Raw genomic sequence first — 7,768 nt, forward strand, 5'->3', positions numbered from 1 at the left:
TAGATTTTTTTTATTCCACAGTTCATGTTAACATGCGTCTTGGCTCCTTAGTTCTACCATCCCAATCCACTACTCTATACCATTGTTGAGTTCCATAGTTAATTATACTTTTTCAGCTTCCTCTTTGTCTTTCTAATTAGTGTGTCTAGGTCAATATCCCTCGAACTTGTCACTGTATGAGTTTCTTGGGGATTAAACCTAATCATCTAACAATTAAAATTTGTCTTATTAGAATATGTTGCATAAAGTAAAATAATAAGCAATCAAATAAATTACAATTTAGCATTAGAGACTTTTCATGAATCATTGTTTCCATGAATAAAAGCAAAACAAAAGAATTAGAAGGAAATCATATAAATTATTTATAAAGAACTTGAAATTAAATGAGTCAAGCAAGTTTCAATTTGATAAAATACATAAAGAATGAAAAAAAGAAAACAGGAAGGAAGAAGACAACTCACCGTCATGGTGGCCAACGATAGGCACAACAAAGCTCCAATTTTGTTTTCATTGGCTTAGAAATCAAAATCGAAAATATAATACAAAAGCATGCTACCAATTAGTATGAAATTGAAAAAAAAATAACAAAATGCAAAGACAAAATCATGAGAAAAGAAGAAACAAGACAAACTTATTCATCTCATGGTTGTGGGCAACCGTGGTGATTACAATGCGCGATTTGAAACCACAATCTCTTCAACCTCTCCTAGAAACAATGTCGAATATGAGAGACAAGAGGGTGAGAGATTCTAAATTTTGAAAAAGATGAAGAAATTATTTGAAAATGGAATGCAAGAAAGAAAAATTATTAGGTCTCGACAATCCTATGATCCCTATGGATTTCAATGATTACAAAGGCACAAATTATTGATAAACTAATGAATTTTTGTCTAGTGAACAAGACTATTACATAATGAATTTCTAATCCATACCTCATATCCCGCAAGCTCTTATATGTAAGCGTCTTCTCATAAGTAACAAAGTTGGGTAAGTTGTTTTTATTAAAAAAGTTATATTCAACGTCCAAGGTGCTACTAAGAAACCAAGGTCCACTCTATACAAAAACCAGTATTATTACACTAAGTTGCCTTTATTCGCGTCCAATTGCACTTAATCATATAATTTATGTCATAATGAGGTTAACCAACTCAAAGTTTCAACAATATAACATAATTAAAAATATTATCTTTAAAACAAATGAAAAATGCCATTTTAAAAATAATCAGCATATAAATGTATTTTAAAAAAATGATACAACTTAAAAAAATTTAAAAAAATAATTTTAATATAAATAAATTTAAAAATATTTATTATAAACTCACAAAAATAAAGTACATATTAAATAATATCCACAATTACAAAAATGAATACTCAATTTCAAATAATTATATATTAAAAATGATTATATTTCCATTCCTTTTGTATTTATACTTTTGATATAGGTATTGCACCATTGTTTGAAGAAAGAATAAATCATAATAAATTTAAATAGACTTAATATGTTTAAGATAGTATCTATTTAATTAATAATGTAATTAATTATATTACTCAATTTTACTAAAATTATATTTAATACACTTTTAAATATTTAATTAAAAATCAATAATTTTATCTTTGTACGTATATTTCAAATATATGTCAAAAAGAAATATCAAAATATATAATTTAAACAATATACATGGGATTTGCTAACGAACTCACACTTTAATTTTAGTTGGAGTGTGTTAACAACATACACCAAAATATGTTAGACAAGAAAATAATCATTTCTTTAATTTAATTCATTTATTGTAGGGATTATTTTCGAATCTATTCATATTTATATAATTAAACAAATAAATAATAAATATAAATTAGATTTTATGATTTAAAATTAATGTGACTCTACATATTAACGTGAGTAGTTGATGAATACTTGAGTTTCTATTTTGACAATTAAAATTAATTTTGATATTCTTATACATGTTTTTCATTTTATAAATTTAAATGAATGTTAATTTTGATATTAAATAATAACATTAAATATTATGTTAGTACTCATGCACATTTAATTTTTTAAAAATATCAAACAAAAAAGAGAAAAAAAATGAAGTTTACAAATTAAAAAATATCTTTAAATACTTTAGTAGCTTTTTAGAAAATTTAAAAAGTAATTATAATAATCACTATGCATAAATAAATTTATTGTAACAAACTAATATAATCAAAATCCTTAAATTGTAAAGTAAATGTTATTTTTTCCCTCCACCGAGTTCAAATATCTTTCATTAATCACTAATGCCAAACTATTTGGAAAGTTAAGAGAATACGAGGTGGACATGACTAGGATGGCCGAAGAGGAGACTAAGGAGAAAAAGAGTAGAGGCTTAGCACTAAAATCCTTGATACCATCTAGTGAAGAGAGTGGTGAAGCAAATGCAAAAGGTTTTGGGAGCGAGAATCTAACACTACTTGTTAGAAAGTTTAAGAAGTTTTTGAACAAGAAGAATCCCAAGGGAAGATCCTTTCAACACAAAAAGAACTTTAAGAAGAATGACCCATCTTCCTCTAACTTTAATTGTTTCGAGTGTGGCAAGTCTGGTCACATAAAATCTGAATGCTTCATCTTTCTAAAGAAACAACAAGGAGGAGAAAAGAAGACAAATGGTCATATCAAGAAGAAGGCTTACATAGCATGGAAAGAGAATTCTTCCAACACTTCAAGTGATTCAAGAAATGAAGAAGAAGCCAATCTTTGTCTCATGACGGATGGTGAAGTAGACAATCTTGTAAGTTCTTCTGATTCTGAAACTGAAATTGATGATAACTATGAACAACTTTTAGATGCCTTTAATGAGATGCATGAAAAGGATAAAAATTTATCTCAAGCCAAAAAATTTCACAAGGAAAAGTTGAGATGGCATGTGGATAAGATGGTAAATTGTCTATCCTAAAATTGAATAAGGAAGACTATGTTGCAATGACAAGACTATGTTGGAAAGATGGGTGTATTGTAAGGTTTAGGTGTGAAAAGGAGGAATTCTTAGAGTCATAAACCCTCCATAAACTCTAAAAAAATTTAAAAGACAACATAAAAGCTCTCATTTTGCTTCTTCTTTCTCTCCAAAAAATCCATTCCTTGAGGATTTGAGAACTTGGTTGTCTTGCTCAAAGGGAGTTTTTTTTCTTCGCTTTTTAGTGTTCATTGGTTGTCCCTTGGTGTGTTAAGCATCTCTCCTCCCTCTTTTATATTCCATTTTCATTTTTCCCTAGGGCACCCATGCGGGTTCCATGAAAAAGGCTTAGCTTTTTTGGTTTAGATATGAATTTGGGTATGGATAATGCCCTTGTAGTGTGAAGTGCTAGTGGAGTTGAGGAAAACTTCCTTCTTGGACCCAAAGTTCCTTCGCTTCCTTCTTCCTCTTCATAAAGTCATCTTTTGGAGTTTGAATAGCTAAATGAAGCTTTACTTTTTTTTTCTATGTTTAGGTTGATTTGGATTGGTATAAATGTTGCTAAAAATTTAAACCATGTTGTTTAAAATTGGAAGTGAAAGTATTTGGGGTTTTGAGTTTTGAAATTAGGTTTTTGATTTTTTGATGAATGCCAATGAAAATTTTTAATTTATAAAGGGTTTTGATGTTGTTTATGTATTGGTATTGATAAAAAATGGTTTGGGTTTGTTTTGGGATGATTTAGAATACATGAGAAGAAATTCTACAGATTTTCAAAATTGTGCAGAATTTGTGTCCGATGACTAGAGTTGTGTCCAATGATCAATTTTGTGACCAATGACCATATTGGTGTCCAATGACCAGTTTTGAGTCTAAATATCAATTTTGATTCTTGGAAATCAATTTTGATGGGATGTTATTAATGTTCGTTTTCCTTGCATAATTTGTTTGTTTTGAGATCTTGATGAGCTGATGATGATATGAGATATGGTTGAGATGACGTTGTTCTATAATTAGAGTTGACTTTATGTTGAGATCGTTATACTTACGTTCATATGAGTTTTGGTGAGTTTTTTTTTTGCAAGAATTTGAGGTGTTAGAATGTCTTGCTATGCTTATTGAACTATAGGTGGATTCATGAGTGTGATGAACAGAGGAATGATGAATATATGATATTATAATCCCTTGTGGTGTTGATGTTGGAAAATATATTTGTGATAATGCGTGATATTGATTTGAATGATCATGGTATGCATGCTTTGATGAATGACATTACATGTGAATAGACATGTAAATTGGTGGTGCTAAGAAGGCCCGTAACCTGGTGTTAAAGGTTATCAGTGGTGGCTAATGGTAAAAATGCCTATAGAATAGATGAATGGGTGAATTCTTAAATGGGTTAAAGTTGTTGCAAGCCTTAGGTAAGCCACACTATCTGTGCTAATCCATTTTCGATAAAATCACATTTTCTCCATAGGGTTAATTTGAGTCTCCCCGAATGGTCAAAGTGTGACTATGTTAAGGGATGTACTTCGGTTAATCAGTTAAGGTGAAATATTCCGAGAGTAAAAAGTCAACATGACATAATATGATAGTTAGACATGTGTATTGATAATTGTGACTTAAGAATGATGTGTTATTTGATGAGTTGTATTAGTACATGGTTGCTGGAAAAGTGAAGGATTTCTATATCTCTTTAAACATGGTGATCTTATGTTTCTCTTATAAGTTATTTATTTTAAAATGAACTTACCCCTGCATTTTCTGTTGAATTGTGATGATTGTGTCATTTGACACAAGAGCATATTATGATATAACTTTTGAGGATCAAGTCACTCATGGTTGATGAGGACTTGATGATAAACTTAGGGACGAGATTAAACCACTGGTCTTTTATTTATGTTTTGTTTTAGTGGGACCCAACTTAGGACTTAGATATATTCATGGATTTATGTTGTATTTATTTCCTAAATGGGACCCTTCATATTTGTTTGAAATTTTTTTTATGATGTTTTGATGATGTAGTGCCTTCGGGCACAAATATCTTTATGTTTAATAACTTGACGACCTTTTGTAAGTGATGTTTATATGACATTCTTGTATTCATTAAAAATTTATACATATTTTCATTAATTAAACTAACCTGAGAGTTTTTAAAAGGACTAAAAGTATATCTTTCCGCCTAAAGACATTTGGGGTCGTTACATTTTTTGATTTATTGAGTGATTTTTAAATTTTATTTTGGATCAGTTTGGATTTTAACATCCCTAATTTTAACATTGTTTACACCATTTGATAAAAAAGGGATTTTTTATACTATAAATTTGATTCTTGGTAATTTAACATAAAAATATCTCTTACAACATGTTACATTTTCTTTCTTTTTGGGATTTATGACTTTAATATTATTCAACAGTTATTTTATATTCTTTAAAAATGACTAAATTAATAATTATTATCTGCTATGAATGATGTAATTGTGATTGTCCATATCATTTATCATATATGTTATTGTCATTTATGATTTTTTCTTATTTGTGTATATCTTGTGTAACTTTCCCGATTATCTATTGTATCTATAAATATACTACTCATTTTGGAAATAATACACACAATCATGATTCTCTCTAAACTCTTATATTCTCTTGTTCATTACTTTCTCTCTACTTTTCTCTTGTAAGTCATATTTTCTTTAACATGTTATCAACCATCATTTTTGTTCCATTAAGCATATTTGCAATTGGTATTTAAACATGCAGAAAAGGCCTTGAAGAGAATTTCATTGAAGAAAGCCATGTTTTTCAAATTCATGTTTCAAAGTAAGATCCTTTGAATCTCTCTAATCATAATATTCATATTATGAGTTTCATTTGGTTCTTATATGTGTATAGTTATATTCTTTACATAATGCGGAATTTATTTAGATGTAATGTATCTTGAAGATACTATCAAATAAACATTTTAATAATATTTTTGAAAGAGTTCTTGAAGATCTTATCAACAAAGAAACATTTTAAGGATATTTTTTTCTTTCTTATTAAAAGTGACAAAATCTTAAAAATATTTATGTAAAATGTCCTAAAGACCTTATCAAAGAAAGAAATTTGTAGGTTTTTTTTTTCTCACCAGAAGTGGGAAAATAATATAAAGAAAATATTATTTCTTTCTTACTAGAAGTGAGCAAATAATGTAAAAGTGAGAAAAAAGGAATAATTTTTGTTGGATCAAGTGGCCTCAAAATAATTAAGAAGGGAGAGTTGAATTAATTATTAATGTGTCTTGACTAATTAAAAATTTATCCTTCTTAAAGTTACTAGATTTAACTAGGCTTTTACTACTAAGTTAATAAAGTAAAGAACAGAAACAGAAACTTAATCAAAAGTAAAAGTGGCAATTAAAAGTACACAGCGAAAATTAAAAAGTGTAGGGAAGAAGAAGACAAACACAAGATTTATACTGGTTCGGCAACAACCCGTGTCTACATCCAGTCCCCAAGCAACTAACAATTCTTGAGATTTCTTTCAACCATGTAATATCCTTTACAAGCCAAAGATCCACAAGGGATGTACCCTCCCTTGTTCTCTTTGAACAACCAAGTGGATGTACCCTCCACTTGAACTGATCCACAAGAGATGTACCCTCTCTTGTTCTTAGTATAACAACCCAAGTAGATGTACCCTCTACTTGTGTCACAAAGGATGTACCCTCCAATGTGTTAGAACAAAGAATTCTTAGGCGGTTAGTCTCTTGAATTCTTTGTGAGGGGGATACAAAAGATATCTTAAGCAGTCAGTCCTTTGAAATCTTTTGCATAAAGGGGAAGAGAAAAAGATATCTCAGGCGGTTAGTCCTTTGAAATCTTTTGTAAGAAACAGAAGATATCTCAGACGGTTAGTCCTTTGAATCTTTTGGTAAGAGAAAGAAGTGAATGAAGAAGAAGAGTAACACAAGTTTTTGAACAATGAACTTTTCTTGAATAAAGAAAGTATTGAACAAAAACTCTTAGAAGAATGATTTGAATGAATGAAAGAAATTTGAAAGTTCTCTCTTTTAAAATTCGTGCTATAGTCACATATTTATAATCATTTGATGACTCAAGTTAAAGTTTGTGACTCTTGACAATTTCTTTAAAAACTAGTCACTTTAAAAGTTGTGACTCCTTTTGAAAACTAGTCACTTAAAGATTGTGACTTTTGAAAAACTCTTCAGAAACAAGTCACTTTAAGAATTGTGACTTTTGGAAATTTATTTTTCAAAATCAGTTACTGGTAATCGATTACTATCAAGGTGTAATCGATTACACATCAACAAATGTGACTCTTCATGTTTAAATTTGAAAATAAAAACATTTAGAAACACTGGTAATCGATTACAAGTATTGTGTAATCGATTACACAAGTTTGAAATGATTTGAAAAAGTTTTATCACAAGTTGTGACTCTTAAAATTTGAAATCTAACGTCTTAAAATCATTGATAATCGATTACATGCTCATGATAATCGATTTTAGCTTTGTAAATCAGTTTTGAAAACAATGCTGGCTACTGGTAATCGATTACCATAGTAATCAATTACCAGAGTGTAAAACTTTTTGATAAAAGATTTTGTAAAAAATTCTTGTGCTACTCAATATTTTGAAAAACTTTTTTAGTACTTATCTTGATTGAGTCTTCTCTTGATTCTTGAATCTTGAGTCTTGAATCTTGATCATGATTGTTCTTGAATCTTGATTCTTTGAAACTTGATTCTTGAAGCTTTTTGACTCCTGATTCTTTGAAACTTGTTTAACTTTTGATTCTTTGGCATCATCAAAATAATCTTGGAGTCATGCTTCCG

This window comes from Glycine max, chromosome 8, assembly GCF_000004515.6.
Source record: "Glycine max cultivar Williams 82 chromosome 8, Glycine_max_v4.0, whole genome shotgun sequence".
Classification (NCBI taxonomy): Eukaryota; Viridiplantae; Streptophyta; class Magnoliopsida; order Fabales; family Fabaceae; genus Glycine; species Glycine max.